An 18,231-nucleotide genomic window follows, 5' to 3' on the forward strand; every position below is an offset into this window, starting at 1 on the left:
TCGGGAACGCATTTACACAGACACGTTTTCAGAAAAATAATAAACGATAAATAATAAACACGCGTTCGAGTGCGAGAAATCAACGCGTTGTTCACCGTTGTTATTTTACTTTTTCGTATAACTGTACCGCCCCGTGATGCCACTACGCACTCGACGTGTATCGGAAGTATATCGGAAGTAAATAAATAAATGTATATATATATATTTAAAGCTGTGTGGTATCCGTTCGCTATACTTGTGAACGTACACTAACAGCGTCTGACAAACATTATAATAATATATATATATATATTTAAAGCTGTGTGGTATCCGTTCGCTATACTTGTGAACGTACACTAACAGCGTCTGACAAACATTATAATAATATATATATATATATTATAATATAAATAAAATGCACGCCGCCGCCGCCGTCGTCGTCGTATACTGTTAAAACGTATACCGTAAGCTCTGGAACGGTGGTGGTGGCGACGGCGACGTCGGCAGAGGGTGAAACTCGCGTACCTACCCTTAAATCCTTATACATCATATATTATACGGCAGCGGCACATACAACCTCCGCCGTATGGCGCTGCCGATTCAAACTTTAAACGGCCGCGCCGCCCGACGAAAGCAGTGTCAGCCGAACACGACGGGCGGCCAGTCGTAGCCGACCGGAAGTGTAGCACGCCGCCGCCGCTATAATATCCTCCGGAGGTCCCGCGAGCAGCACGTGCCGCGAAGTCCGCGTGTTCACGGTCGTCTTCAGCCATCGGTGAGTACTGTCGCGTTTTATAATATTTTGATACGATGAAATACAATAATGATATTATTGTCGTAATTATTGGGAAAGAAAATTTTTATCTAATACAATACGCGCGAGAACAATATCAATTATAATGTCGTCGGTAATCATATTAATGATAATAATAATAATAATAATAATAATAATAACTATTATTTTGGTAATAATTACATGATTCGATTAGGGGATGCATCCGAGTTGAGTCAAAATTTTTTTTAAAAAGATTATGAAAATTATTGAGTCACCCTTAAATGTGGTTTGACTGTTTAAATGAAACATTTCTTTTTTCATTTGTGTCTCTATAACGACATAGTATAATGGCACAGCCTTGGAACAAATTGTCCATACTTTAATTATAAATATAATTATGATTAAAAATGTGGTTTCGTCATCACGAAAGTCGGGACTTAATTCAGACAAACTATATTGTAATAACGTAGTCGGAATTCAGTTTGGATAATTTAAAAATTGTGTGTTATTTTGGGAGACGCAATTCGAATGTACCGTGATTATAATGTTAAGGCAAATATATTATTACATATGTAATATTTATATCTATTATACATTAAAATAAATAGGTCACACACAAAAAAAAAAAAATCCTCGAAAGTTTGTAACAAAATTGTATAAAATATGTAAAACCAAAAATATTAAATTTATTTATAAAATATGTAGCAATAAACTCATGTGTGCTTATTGTATCAAAACTTCCGAGAAGAAATTTCATCCGTTTAAAAGTATAATCTAGTCGTGTTTAAAAATTGTTTAAATTTTTTAGCAAAATGATGATATATAGGTTAAATTTATTTTACTATGATATATAATTGATTCAAATGTAAAGAGAGAGAGAATGCATTATATTGCTTGCTGACAATATATTTTGTATTTATTTATTTTTGTGCCTGTCGAATCTTTTTATAGCAGTAAAAATTCTTCAATTTTCATTTTTGAGAGTGGTTTTGAGTATAAATAGAATTAGGTTTTCATAGGTTGTACTTAAAGTAATTAAAAAATACACAATGAATAATATTATACATATGTATAACATTTATTGCTTTTGGAGTTCCAGTTATATAAAACTAGGAAAATTGACAAATTTTATAGTTGAAAATTCACATTTAAATTGTAATTCTTTTATTTTTTTCTATTTTTAAAAATTGAAAACGAGATAACTCATCATCTTTTCTTAATGGAACGAACAAAAAAAAAAAAAATCATATTACCGATAGGTAGGTAAACTATGTATATTAATTTTTAATTGAAATTGAAATTTTGAAAAATTCAGATATTCGAATATAAAATAAAAATCACGAGTTAGTAACTTGTTAGTTATTCAAAAATATTATCCATAGAAACTCGAAACATTGCCACACTATTACTTAAATTATCATTTTCCGTACACTATTAAACTGTCCTAATATTTGGACTAATTTTAAGCTGTTTATATCACGAACCTATTAATACTATTCTACCGTACGTCAGAATTGTAAGTTTATAAATTATGTAATAACAATAATATAATATTATTGTAAAATATTATGATCATTAATAATACGAGTATAATAATATAAATGCGATGTTTTTGAAAAAAAAAATAGTTTTTTATTTTTGCTCAGAATCTTTTTTCGTGGGGTATGGTTTATCATTGAATTCAAATTAAAATCATCAATTACTGAGTACAACTCAATTTCACGAGTTACAATCGAAATCTACAGCAGAGCGATCGGACTTTTTCATTTAATAGTTTTTTTTTCTAGCCTACTTCATTTTTAAAATGTAATCATCATTTTGTAGACTGAAGTTTTTGTTATACATAAGAATTTTTGTAGTTTAGTATATTATTAGGTACATTCACTGAACATAAATTGTATTAAAAGACACATTGAGATTACTTGCGAATCGCATAATACAGTCTCAAATAATTAGTTTGGTTTTTAAGACTGTGTCATAGAATTCGGTGTGTCACTTTTCGTCTCTTGTACATCGAATAGAGTAACTGGATGCGAACCTTTTATAACCTTACCGTATTTCCTTCATGTTGAGTATATAATTATATAATTGTATACTATTATGTCTGCCGAGGATCGCGATTTGTGGGTACACTTATAACATTTCAAGAGCGATCGTGATCGTAACCGTTGATGTTTGAATATTTTAAATTAATTCTGTTTTTAGTGCATGATGGAAGTACGAATTTGTGCACATTAGTATTGATTTTTTTTTCTAAGATGAACTTTAAACATGCAATATAAAAAATAAGTATACAAGCAAACAATTAACCTTTTCAATCTAAAGAAAAGAGAAAAACTGTTTAATATTACAATTTAATGTGGTAATGTTATTCATAATTTCGTTATTTTTACGCTGGCACACGGCTGTGTATATCTTATTATAACATCATTTTGAATATTTTGATCTCAGAGATTGGTTGGTAATTTCCGTTTAACCGGCTTCGCGCATAGGATCTACTATATGAGCACCTATATATTTTATTATTGTTTACCATAATTTCGCAAAGCAATTATGCTACGACACTTGATCGACATACAAATGTATTGATATATTTTTTTTTAAAACCCTATCTCCGAGCTGAAGTATCTGAGTATAGGTACGCGATTTTAAATTCTTATACACATTCTATGGGAACATTATTGTGCGATGGCGATTTCGACATGACACGACAGATCGGCAACGCAATAGTTATAGTTCGACACGATGTCGTATCGTAACGAATGTAACATCATTAAAACATATTAAAGTAAAGTGTTCCAGTGACGTTTCCGTGTCAGGGACGTGGCCAGTGCCCACGGAGGGAAAATCAAAGACGACCGTTAATTTAAACATCACTAGTCGTCCTATATCGGAATTAGGACACCGATAAGCAAAACGGAAATCGTGTGCGTATTTGCGATCGGGGAAAAAAAAAAACAGAAAACGATCGGTTTGCCGCGGTGAGGGTCGTGGCATACACCTCGCAAGACCTGTGCGGTCGGGAAGCGTCGGGCGACGGTGTACTTGTGTTTTCGGCGAAGCTGTGCTAATGAGTAATGATACTGAGCGATCGTGTCACACGAACATACAATCAGACGAATAATATCTTATTGAATAGAGCGTTATATTAACGGTAAACTTTTAATACCTGTTATTGAATTAATAGTAGACACCTATCTAATTTTTTCGTTTTTTTTTTTTTTAGAAAAAAATTTCGAAACGTTCAAATAGTTACATAGATTAATGCACTTATATATTATTACAGTAGCATATACACATAAAACACGTGTAAACAGCGTAAGCGTATACATTAATTATAAACGCGTGTTTATGAATCAAAATATTGGTGTATAAATAATACTATCGGAACACAATATTTCTGATGTTTTTAAATAAATAATGACGTATCATTTGTATTAGTGCATTGAATAGATAAACATAAAAAAAATAAAACAATATATAAGATATTCAGATAATGTGCTTGTTATTTAATGTTTTCTATATTTTCTTTAATGCTTACTTAAGCGTGTAACAAAATTTTACGATTTATGAAAATAATAATGGTTATGAACACTGTTGTTTGATTATTATTATAGCCATTTATCAATACTAAAAACAAAACAAAAACTATTAAGTCGAATATTGATTTAAAACATTTTCACAGTATTAGATTAATAACAGTTTAATGTAAATGTTACTATATTGTTGTGCGTTTACCATTATAATATTCTATTTATAGATTCCGTTAATAAACATGATATGAATATATTTACTATCCATATAAACCTACCTATAATATACACAATAGTAACCTACCAATGACAAGGTCTTATTGAAATTTACTATAATGTAAAACGACCTACCTAGTTTTTCATATATTATTAATAGTATATAAACTGTAATTTTATTATTATTGCAGTATATTATATTAATAGACACTTACATAATAAATAAGTTTTTCGAAAAATGTCTAACAACAGTTCAGAATTTACAATAATTGAAGATTTGTATTAAAAAACTTTATCATAATCTGATATTTTTATACATCTCTAAAGGTTTAGAAGATTTCAATTCACCAAATATTAATATAAACTTGATAAAAGTTTTACCAAATACATTTTTTCACCTTGAGTTGTATTCAAAGTCAATCGTCTGAAAAAAATAAAATGTTTATCTAAAAAAAAGAAACGAAAGAAATCATACATCTGGTGTCTTGAAAGTAATAATCAATCAGTCATTGTATCTGACAAAACCATTGAAAAATGTTAATTTAAAAAATCACTCGATAAAAATTAAATTGGTTAGGTTTATTAAAAATAATATCAAATAAGTACCTCAAACATTCAATAATGACTTATTTACATATATATCTAACATAATTATTATTCTTAATTTATGTAAATAATAAACGCAGGTATAGAATACAATTTCATTTCATTTAGTATTTTAGCAATAGGTATTATTGTTTAAAACTTTAAGTTGTTGTTGAAACTTGAAGTAACCATATTCGAAATGTTTAAGTCAAGCTTGTGAAAATAATAAGAATAATATGCTAATGGCTCAGAATACCAATTAATCATTAATTTACCCAACATAATTTTACTTTCAAATTTTGAAACAAATATGATACACTATGTACTATAAATATAGTAACACATATTATTACTACGTATACATTTAATAATAAAACATATTATACATTATTTGTTGGTAAATATTATTATTAAATGTATTATTTATAGTATTAATCAATAATAAAGATAAACTATAACTTAAAAACTAATAACGAAGATTATTATTTGATTAAATTATTACATAAATTATTGTAAAATAAAAATAATAAGCAAATATATTATTACGATTTTAAATACTTTCTTAGGTAGTTTAATAAGCTCAAATCTCATATATTCGAATAATACCAGGATTTTTTTTTTAACTAATATTTGATTTTGATTCTTAGACCATTGAAAACATTTTTACTTATCATTGGAAAATAATTGCTTTCTAATATTGTACACAAATTGAACAAAATAATCCATATAATTCCATAACTTAGAACTTTTACTTCGTTACATTTTAGTCTATTCTTGGAAATATTTACAAGGCTCTTTAAGTACCTATCAATACGTTTTGCACTATCAACATATTTTATTCAACTATTTAGGATTATAATACTATAAGTTCTTTGAGACTAATATTTTGAGTGAATACAAATTGCCTAATTACATATTTTTTACGATAATAATTAATTGTTAAAATATCGTATGGTTGAAAAATAAAGATCTAATTGAACGACCTAAATTTATTAAATCAAATTGTTTTGAATGTTTCTTTTCCATTCGTAAAAGTTGACTAACGTATCACAATAATTAGATAATATTACATCTGATCATGAGATTAATATATAATGACTAAACATTTTTCATCAGACTCCATCTATCACCTCATAAATTAATAATAAAGTATGTTTTTGGCAAATAAAAAACACATAATACAGTTTTGTTGATATGCAGAAAATGATAGAAGAGAAAATAATTTAAATTTCAATAAACTGTGAATTGTGATTGTAGATATTGGCCAGTTCTATGACACCTACTTGAAAAGTTGTTGTTGCAACAATAGATAAATACATTACATAAACACAATTATTAAATAAGGAAATACTGATACAAATTCACTTTTATGGCATTTCTTCACTGCCCTAGGGATTCCACGAATTACATTGGACTACTATTACTGCGTTTAATGGTTTATCCGGCATTGATGATGTACATATTATACTCGTACTAAAGATACATTACATATTATATATGTACACGTATCTATTATCTCTTATTATTTTCAAGTGTTTTTTTTTTTTTTTTTTATCAAATTAGTTGGTTCTGTCAATGTACTCAACAAAAATAAATATTATTTCCTATCTGATCATTAAGTTTGTTATATCATAGTTACATACTATATATTTTGTTAATGGTGTATTATATAATCCATATCTATCGAAAATCTATGATTGGTCCCAATGTCCACTGATATTAAGGATTATTTCAAATAAATAACAATCATATTTTTTTATAATGATCAAATTATTATTCGTATACAATATATTTCAATTGGATTAAAAAATAAAACAAGTAACATTTTTATTTTTTGGTTAAATAACTTTTGATGTGTAAAATAATAAAATTGGATACTGGTCACTGTACATAATTATTTTATTGACTGTCATTACTTTATGTAGTAGATAACATATTTTAATAATAAATATTGAAGGTGGTTTTAGAGAAAAAATTGGATCTAGTTTGAAATTTATGGTACCAAATTAAAAGATTCTCAATAATTTATAAAATAAAAAAAAATTCAATAAGACTAAACATTTTTTCCAAAGCCAATTTTTGTCAAAACCTTTTTTTATATTTTGTAATTCAAAAATAAATAATTATAAATAGTTAAATGTTTCATCAAGTTTCATTTTTTTTGGTATATGATTATAAAAAAGTTTAAAAATATTTTTGACTTTTTTGTGTTATTTAAACTAAATATTTGAAATTTTTGAATTCTGTACGATAATGTTTTTCTTTTTACGAAGTGTTTTATTTATATAAGCAGTTTTTAAAAAATACCAAAAACAGAAACATAAAAAGTTAACTAAAGTTTATTTTTAAGTGTTTGAAGTTAAAATAAATACCAAAAAAATTTGGCAAAATCTCAAAAATATATTAATTATTTTGTGTTTACAAATTCAAATTAAATAGTAATACCTATAAATAATATTAATATTATTATATTATAATAAAATAGGTAATTATGTTTAATATAAATTGGTACTTACCTTACATATAACTTGAAAATGTAATACGAAATTCTTTATACGATTCTCTTACAGTGATCTATAAAATTAAATATTAGTTTTTGCACAATATATTTTTTTTTTTTTTAATGAATACATTATTAAATTAAAATTGTTATGAATTCTATTATTTAAAACTAAATTATCATTTTATAAAATTTGTTATAATTCAAATAACGTTATTCATAAGGAAGTGGATCTTTTCACCGGAATATTGTGCTGAACGTATTATTAAATACAATTGAATTTTTATAATAGATTTTCAGATTATTTTTAAGCTATTTATTCAATTCACACTGGTCGTCAGTATTAACTAATTTAGTTATAAATTAATTACAGAAAAGTAATAATAATTGTACATGAAATAATTACTATATGTCATATGATATAACACGAATGCATGTGATTTTTTAGTTAACAAAAATTGGTTCAACATATAATATTACTGATAGTTATAACTTATAATTTACTAATATGAAAATAAAATTTAATATATTAAAAAATATCTTTATAAGTATAGGATGACAGATCATTTCCGTTTAAAATCGTTATTATTGAATTTAAATTAGGTATATCTTATCTTACTTATTGACGAGGTATATTCATATTTGTCACTAAAGAGTAGACTAATTTCGTTTATTTTCGTTTTTTTTTTTATTTTTCAATAAAACTAAATGATTTATATATTTTTTTAGAATTTATATAATAATATGTTTGTAAGAATATTTTCGATAGGTATAGGTAAAATTCAACAAATGTATTTTGTAATCACAGTATATCTTTTTAGTTTTACTATTATTATTCAATACAATATATAATATACTGAATAACATAATATTTAATAATGGCAATAGTGCTCAGAAATTGTATGGATCAAATAGTGTTAATAAATTAAACACTGTATTAATGTAACTAAAATTGTTAATATTGTTATAAATTTCAAAATATGAAAATTTAAAACATACTAAAATGATAACCACACATATTGTAATATGTTAAGTTGTCTATGATCATTGAACTACCTATATATTATTGAACTATATTATTATTTTATATAAAAAAAAAAAACACTGTTGAATCGGATCATAAAAAAAAATATAATGTTATTCAGCTACACGAGTGTTTATGATCGTCGTGTGAACCAATACGATAAATGGTTTTACATTTTAAAACAATAATTTCTATCAGAAATAAATTTTTAATGGAGTTCGTGGTTTACAATTACGTATAATTTATTATATAGTTTTCATATATATTTAAAACAAGTAAGTAGATAAGTAATAATAATTTTTAAGCAGACATGACTTCATACTATAGCTTATAGCTATATAGATAATAGAAATATAGTGTAATTTATTTAACATATTTTTTTTATATCTGTCATCTTTTCCTTGTGTTGAACAAAAGAAGCCATATTTTTATGAAGGGGCAAAACTTGAAATCAATTTATAGTTTTTTTCTGTGACGCTCGTGCAGAAAAATATTATCAAACCATTTCAATAAACAAAAATACTACAGAAAATTAAAGCTCTCAAGCTTTATGAATTAGTCAAATTTTGATTATTTTGTTTGAAATATAGATTTTATTGGATTTTTGAATTTACATATGCCTATCACCAGTACAATATATTTAAGAATAATTAAAACTGTATGATTAAATGATTATTTGGAAGGTTATACTACACATTTTTAAATTAATAGAGTTGAGAAAATTAAAGTGTATTGCGATCTGAATAACTGATGCTTAACTATCAGAATTTGACTACTATTTCATAAAGCATGATGATCTTTTCAATGGGTTATATTTTTGTGTTAAAACGCATCAGAGTCTTTACCTTTAGTTTATAAATAATCTTAGATAAAATAATGCTAAGATATACATATTATATAATAGACCCCCTGTACGATGGAAGTAGCTAATTATGAAATAAATAATGTAAATTGTTAAAATAATCTTGTACTTATTTGTTAATTCATATTTTAAATTTCAGACTTGAAAATAATCTATTTTACTAAAACAAAGACTCAATAAAAAAAAAACTAAATTATGAACACCATCATCATCTTTTTTGAAGCCAATGCATTTTATCTAAAATTAATCTTAAATTTTTAATAATGATTTCAATGACAGATTATAAAAATCTTGATTGAAATTCGTTTTAAGTTAATTAAACAGTTTTAAATCGTTTTATTATGTATTTAAGCATAGAATATACCTAACAGTTTTAATTTAATTTATGTTTAAAAGGTAATTATGAACAAAAAAGTCAAACATCGTTCTAGTTCAATGATTATGTATTAATATATACTGTTATTTCAAATTTTATTTTTATTTTTAATGAATCGTAAAAATACATTTTAAATATTCTTTCAATAAATTCATAAAATGAAGCGTATTTTTATTTTAAAAGTTAACATATTTCTAAGTTTTTAAATTGGAAAAAATATATAAGCATAATAAAAGCAATTTTTTCTAAAATTATTTAACAAGAACCTATACATACCAATCTGTTTATTGAGTATAAAAACAGAAATGTTATAAAAAATTTTATCATTTTTTTCATACTTTAATGTTTTTATAGAAATCTAGAGTTATTTTTCTTTATAAATCATAATTTTAATAATTTAACATGATAACCAGTGATATGATAGATATATTTTTTGATTCGGAACCACCTCTAATCGTTAGCAACAGAAAATAATTTGTAAATATACAATTTGTACCTAATTAATAATTGTAAGAAATATAATGATGCAGGTAATTAATGTTTAAAATCTTAATTGAGTAGATTCGTATAATATTTATTTTAACGGATCTTGTACACATCGCAGTATTTATTGAACTACCTGTTAATCAGTTTGAAAATGAAAATCCATATTTATATATTTGACTAAGTTAAATTTGATTGAGAAAAAGTATAATATAAAGTATTCTTTTGATGAGTCATTTAGGTAAATTGAAGAACTACTATAAAGTAAATACCAAAACTCCAAATAAATCAGTTTTAACGAATATGCTTGGTAATGTTTTTCAATATTTTTTAACCAACGTTCAAAAATTAATAATTAGAGTTTACAAAATAATTGATGTGTTGCTACTGACTACATTAAAGTTTGTTATTTCCAGTTGGTCATAAAAATGTTCTTTATTCGTTCAGTACATTTAAATTTACTTCAAGCACGTAACTCAACAAAAAAGAGTTAATGGGTCTCAACTACAGATTGTTTTCTTTGTGTTTCTATCTAGTTTCTGAAGTTAATCGTGCTACGACTGAGGTTAATTGAGGCTAGTGTAACACACCTTAAAAATTGTACTTTTATTATATATGTGTTACTATTGTTGATTAAGGGTTGAACTTAATTTAAATTTTATATATTCATAATAAATTTTATAATTGAAATATTCATCATAATATGTGTATATTTCATACTGAATGGATGGTTTTTAATTATTAATTTTTAAATTGTTATTCAAGATTTTCAATAATAAAAACTATAACCAGATAATTCAAATTGCATTTCATCATATTATTATTTGCTCGCAAAAAAAAAATAGTAATAAATAATATTATTGTTCGTGAACCTTTTAATATTATTTTTATTACTATTTTAATTATGCTTTAAGTGATTTTTAACATTAACTTTGCAATACACATTACATATTTTATTAGTACTACTAGTGCACAGAAGAAAATAATTATACATATATTATGTTTATATATCCTATTTTAAAATCATTTGTTTAATATTCCTTTATTGTATATTAAGGTATTTTTAGAGTAAATATGAAAAAAAGAAAAATTCCAAACTAAATTTGGAAAATATACTATTTTAGATTATGAGTATAATTAATATATTGCTTTACAATAGTATGTTATTTGTATCGGTAATCACCTTTTTTGACTAGAAAAATAATAAATTCAAATTTTAAATTTTTAGAAGATTTTCTAACTTTAAATTTCTAGATTAAAAAAAAAATTGATAATATTTTTAATTATAAAGAACATTTGTTTTTAAGTTTCTAGCTTTTGAAAGAACATATATTTTTAAAAATATTTATATGGGAAAATATCTACGAAGGATAAAAATATTTTGAAAGTTGTACTTTGTATAAAAAATGTAAAAATTTGGCCAAAATCTCAACTAAAGTTACTAGTTTTTAAATTACAACAAACTAACAAATGGATATAGTAAAAACTTTGTTTTAGGAAAAAATTTCTGGTTTTCCTAATTGTTATTTTTTTATGAAGAATAATGGATTGAATTCGAATTGAACACATATTATACTTTGAATTAGGTACTATGATGAGTTATACTTTACTTTTTCTATTAATAAACAACAGACTAACTTCCACAGTTTTTTTAATCATTTGTGTAGCCTTGTAGGTATCTTTCACATTTTTCTATCAACTTAATGCCAAATTTCATATTAAAAACTTTCAGTTACTACCTAGTATCTACATATATTATTTGTTTTTCTTGAGTTTTAATAATTTACATGAAATTAATCGCCTACAGCAGCTTAAACGTTTGTTGTTTTTCTTGTATATTTCATTTGCTTTCATTTAAATTTTTTCAAAATTTGTCGAATATACTCGTACCTACTTATTGCTTCACAATTTATGAACATTTTTCAAAATCTCAATTCGATAATAATGATAACTAGTATTCTTGAATATTTTTACATTTTTTTTAATAAATTAAGTTTTGTAGATTACAATAAGCTTATCTTTTCTTTAAAATTTAATTTAGTACATAGTAAATTATATAAATGTTATAATGATAAATGCTGTCTCCATGAATAAGTAATTTAGAACCAGTGATTTCTTATTCCATTGAACCAATTAGAAATACTTTTCTAATACCTATACTACCGCCTATAATATCTATAACTATTAACTTAAAATTAAATAATAATACAAATTATTTTTTTGATGGATATAATATAACTTATAATTATTTATACATTTTAGCATTTTAGAAGTAAAAGAATATCAGCAATATGTAATTTAACATTAATATATTAGTATATTTTATTTATCTTAATATTAATAATAATCAATAATAAATACGTATTGAAAATGTATAAAAACGTAGATACTAAAATGATTGAAGATAATCTATATACACATATATTTTCAAAATTTCGAACCAATTGATAATTTTAGAGAAATGCAAAAATAAAAATAATACTATTTTTTTAGGGACGGTTAATTTACCCTAATATTACATTAATCCAACTACAAGAATAATTTTATTTAAAGCCTTTTTTTTTACAAATTATAATTTAAATATTTGTATGATAGACACTTTATGATATTATAATAACCATTTATTAAATATATTCAAATAATCGTAATCAAATAAATTTTTCAAATTGCATTAAGTATTTTATAGATTTTATAGGAGCACTATTTATACAATTTCGTAAATACATTTTATATAGATAATAAGAAATTATAAAATTATATTTAATTAAATTTAAAAAAAAGTAAAATTCCTCGAACAGTTTATAACACTTTTGCTCATAAAGGAGTAAGTCTTATTATCAGCAACTTTATTTTTTTTAGTAACTAATCAGAAGAGGTACTTAATTAAGATTATTTAACTTATTTTTTATAAAAATATTATTCTATGATTATAATAGAGAAAAATGGCAGAAGAATTTATAACTATGTAATGGCTTATACTCTAAAAAATGTTTTTAAATTAAGATTTTATACTAAAATTATGGTTAATTATTAAATTAATTATAATAATAATATCAATTAAATAAAATAAAATCATATAGTTAGTTAAATTAATTTTTCAATTTTTTTTACTACTTCCTGTATAATTATATATATAATTTATATATATGCTATATGGATTATTATTTTATAAAAATTATCGATAAAAATAATTCATTTTGTTTTTCTAATCAAACAGCATAATACATAATATATAACAATATATTAAATTCAAATGTAAATAAATGTGATGTAATATTATAATACAAAGCAATAATGTACTTTAACATACATGTTGTGGTAACACCCCGTGCAATAACTCACTAATGTCAGTTTCGTTAAATCCAACTATTCTTCTGATATATTTATTACAGCCTCTATAAATAAGTATTTGTAATTTATAAATAAAATTAGAGTTGTATTATTATTTTTTTTTTTTTATATTCGTATTTGAATACAGTAAAACTATTTTTTACACTGGCAATAACATGTTCAAACATATTTTTGACTACAACATAGAAAATGAACTTTTTAATTTAATGTTATATACTTATACTGTATATAATATTTATACTCATATGACAAAAACAATATTTAAATATATTTATTTTAAAACATCATAATTATCATTAGAGGAAATAAATGTATTCAATTTAAATGTGTAATGTGTAGGTATGAATTTCTACATTGATCAAATTAATTATAAAGTTATGACTGTTATGAGTATCTAGGTACCTTATAATTTTCAAAAATCAACTTTATTATATTTACTTTTGATAATATTGAAAAACTTAAATAGCTATTTTTAAAACTTATAAAACAAACGTATTAATTTGTTTTTATTATTTATCTTTACATTTAATATATTATGTTGGGCAAGATTGCTTTGTGAGTGTGTTAAATTACAAACGTATAAAATGAATAAATAATTTTGTTACAAAATTTTAATTAAATTGCTAATGAGACAGAAAAAGATGTAAAAAATATTGAAACTACCATCCAATCAAAATTCCAAAAACTTATTGAATTATATATTTAAAAACAGTTGCTAAAATCCTTTTGATGAATAATTTAAAGGGATACCTGATTTTAAACCATTAGTTAATTTATGATTAAGTATACCTACATGTATTTTAAATAATATGATTATATGCCATAAATATTATGTACCTAAATATAAAATATAAAATTAAAATTGTATAATTATTTTATTATTTATTAAAAAATAATCCTTGTATATTATAGTAATTATTGCATACTTATGTTTGACAAATATACCATGGCTAATATAATTTAGACTACTAATATTTATAACTCACAACTATGATACATTTTATAATTATTATAAACTATATAAATCATAAAAAATACATCAATATTTATAGATAAAATAAATTTTTGATTTAAATTTAACTTTAGGTTAAGTATATCAGTAATAACGAAAAAATTATGTGTTTAATATTATAATACAATTTTTTATCATCTTATGAATACTATTACAATAATAATAATAATATTGATACAATTAATAAGTTCTAGGTAGATTGATTAAAAATGAAAACTTTGTTAAGTTTATGGTAAATGAAGGTTATTCTCTTTACAATTATCGTGAGCATTAAAAAGCGGAAATTTCAGTTAAATGTTTAAAATGCTTGTAGATACTAAACTTTAGGAATATAAGCTAAGTGATTAGAATTTAAAATTTAATCACACGAAATGTCTAGGATATTACAAACTATTGTAAAAGTTATTAAGTAAAGATGTTGACAAGTAGGTCAAAAACCTATCTACTTTTTATACTAAGTTTTTTTTATTTATTCAAATGAATCATTAAATATGATCAATTTTAAAAAAATAAAAAAATATTTAAATAATAACGTCATAGTAAATTTTATTTCAAATTTATAATTATTAAACGAAAACACAGTACCTATATTCAGAATTTTATATAAAATCACAACGTTAGTACTTAATAGTCGTATACAATTGATTATCAAAATACTATAAATTAAATAACCCTTTTGTAATTAAAGAAAAAATGGTAATGAAATGCCAAGTGCACGCTTAAAAGTTTAAGGATAAAGAAAGTTTTTTACTGTTTAATCAATAACGTTTAGTGTCTCGCATTTGAAGTATAATACATAAAATTGTTCTATACCCTCTAACTTAACAGTAGTCCAGACTATAGAGAGCTTATAGTGGTGTTTAGTTTTTATCATATAAAATATGGTTTATATTGTATTATTATCTATTATAGGTCAAAATATGTGTGTTTTTACCTACCTAGTTATATAAACATATACATAAAATTTTGTTAGTAAGTTTTGAGAAATAATGGTATCTATTCGTTGGTTAGATAAAAATATATTTTTTGTTTTAAACTATCCACATAAACGGAATTCTAAAACAATTTATCTGGTTATAAAATTGAATATAATAATACTAAAGTATTTATATCAGTGGAAGAAGGCATACAACTATATAAACCCCTCACGAGTACCCTCTCGAGATAGGTTTTATTTAGATATGTGTATTTATTGACTTATTCATTTTTATTTTATTAAATATTTAATTATTCATAACTTTAATTGTGTACCTACAGTCACACGTATTTCATAAGATTATTGTTATCTATTTATTACATTTCCGAATAATCTGATTATTAGTGTTAAACTCCAATTAGTGGTAAACAATGACCCTCATGTTATTAATATTGCATATGTCGTGTCACACCATGAATAAAAGCGTTACATAAATAAAATATGAAATTACCTTATTATTACGTAAGATCGCTTTAACAGATAATATCTATTAGGTAGTTAAATAAAAATAATATTATGAGTCAATATCGATATACTGTAAATATGTTATTAGTATAGTCTAGTCATAATAGCAACAGATTTTAAAATTACGATTAATATTTTTTGAATTATAACATAAAAATAAACTAATATATCGAGAAATATCATTATTATTCGTTCAAATATCCAATTTCGACGAAATATGATCTTCAGTTGTCTAAAAATAAAATTGTTGTAAAGTATTTTCGACATCATTAAATTTCTGAAAAAATAACGTATGAGGAACCTTGTATTTTATTTCCAAGCTTTTTGACTGAGAAAAAATGTTGCAATCTATTAGCTATAGAGCAGAGTGACTTTCCTGTTTATATATATATACAATTTAATATGATTTTTATTGCAATGAAGTAATTTCTTGAGAAATATTATTAAGTTGGTCATCATTCATCAAGTATAGCAGTATAGGTCTTCGTATTAATACTATAACTTGAAACGTAGCTTTCAAAAATGAATTCATAAAATGTATTATTCGTAGGTACTAGTTATAACTGTATTTAAATAAATAATTATTCAATAGTTAACAGATATAACTGTTTTAAACAATTCTTATTGTCAATACGAATTTTAAGTACTTACCTAAGTAATGATATATCCTAACTTTGAATATTTACTAAAAGATTAAACTAATTAAGAAGTATATCCATTAGTTGTCATAATACTTATTATTGGACCCATAAAACAACCATAGCAACCTTTTCTGTTTTTAGTAGAGATTTTTTTTTACAATAGTTTTTTTAAACACACACACACACACACATATATATATAATATATATATATATATATTATATTATTTTTTTATAACATTTATGTGATTCAATACAATACTCATTTTCTCATTTTAAAATTGGATGAAGTGTGGTCTACTGGGAAAAGATATAGTGTTAAAATGTCAATTAAACGTTTATGAAATGTGAACGGTAGATTGAGATTTTATCATCTGACTGAATCATTAAAAATTTGATATTTACACTAGAAAGAGTAATTATTGGGAGTGTTAACGAAAAGTACTCTCTGTGAATAGTTTCTAATTTATATATACAATTATTGAATTATTAAACGTATACGTATATATACTATACCTAAATATTGTTTTATATGCTTAATCTTCTTTTTTCTTTCTAATTAATATTATGGATACAGATTATTTAAATCACAATAACGTATAATACAAAAAACAAATTGTATTTTGTTTATTAATATAATTAATAAAAAATATATACCTATTCTTAGTTTTATTCTTATAATTATTTTTTATAATATTTTTAATAATTCACTAAATATGTATATAATATACATCTTTAATATTCATCTATACATTTTAAACTATTGTTCATTTTTAAATCATAAAACGTGTTTTAATAAAACCGTTGCGTTTAGTTAAGACGGTGTTTTTTTTTAAAAAAAATAGCTAAAATATAGTACGCCTACATCGCTCGCTTGATTTTAGTAACTTAATAATTATTCATATAGTCAACTTTTTTTTTAAATATTTTGTAAATTTTCTATAATTTATGAAATTTATGGGGAAATAACATCAATAATTTTATTTGAGGTAAATAAAAGAGAGGTACAATTATTTAATTACAGAAATGGATTCTCATTTTCCATCCTTTTGGTTGCCAAATTACACTGTAGAACATAGTCAAATATAAAATTACAAAGTAGCGTTTAGATAGTATTCTGTATGCGCATATTAAAACAACAGATAAAAAAATAAAAAACGAAATTACTAAAACTGCGATATTTTAAGTACATAATTTAAAAAATAATCCATAAATGGCAAATACAGCTGAGTTTATAAAAAACACGCATATCATATTAACTAAAATTATCATGCCTAATTAGTGCAGCTACTACTGCAAAATTTATAAATTTCATAGCGCTATTAAAGTCGTATTTATTAATGATCACCAAATTTATATGATGATACCAGTACCGATACTTGGCAATACTTGTTCTATGTTTTTTTTTTTTTTAAAAAAAATCACAGTCTAATTTAATATTACTCACTGACTTT

The 18,231-nt window shown here is 23.4% G+C and overlaps 1 protein-coding gene across 1 annotated transcript in view; it reads left to right on the forward strand.

Annotated features, from left to right (window-relative positions):
• The first annotated feature begins 620 nt into the window (after positions 1-620).
• LOC114129926 (nephrin-like) overlaps positions 621-18,231 on the forward strand; it is a 224,564-nt gene continuing 206,953 nt past the window's right edge. Inside the window, exon 1 of the mRNA XM_050205855.1 lies at positions 621-754. The gene's annotated coding sequence lies outside the window, so the exon portion shown is untranslated. The remainder of the gene's footprint in view (positions 755-18,231) is intronic.

This window comes from Aphis gossypii, chromosome X (assembly GCF_020184175.1).
Source record: "Aphis gossypii isolate Hap1 chromosome X, ASM2018417v2, whole genome shotgun sequence".
Lineage (NCBI taxonomy): Eukaryota > Metazoa > Arthropoda > Insecta > Hemiptera > Aphididae > Aphis > Aphis gossypii.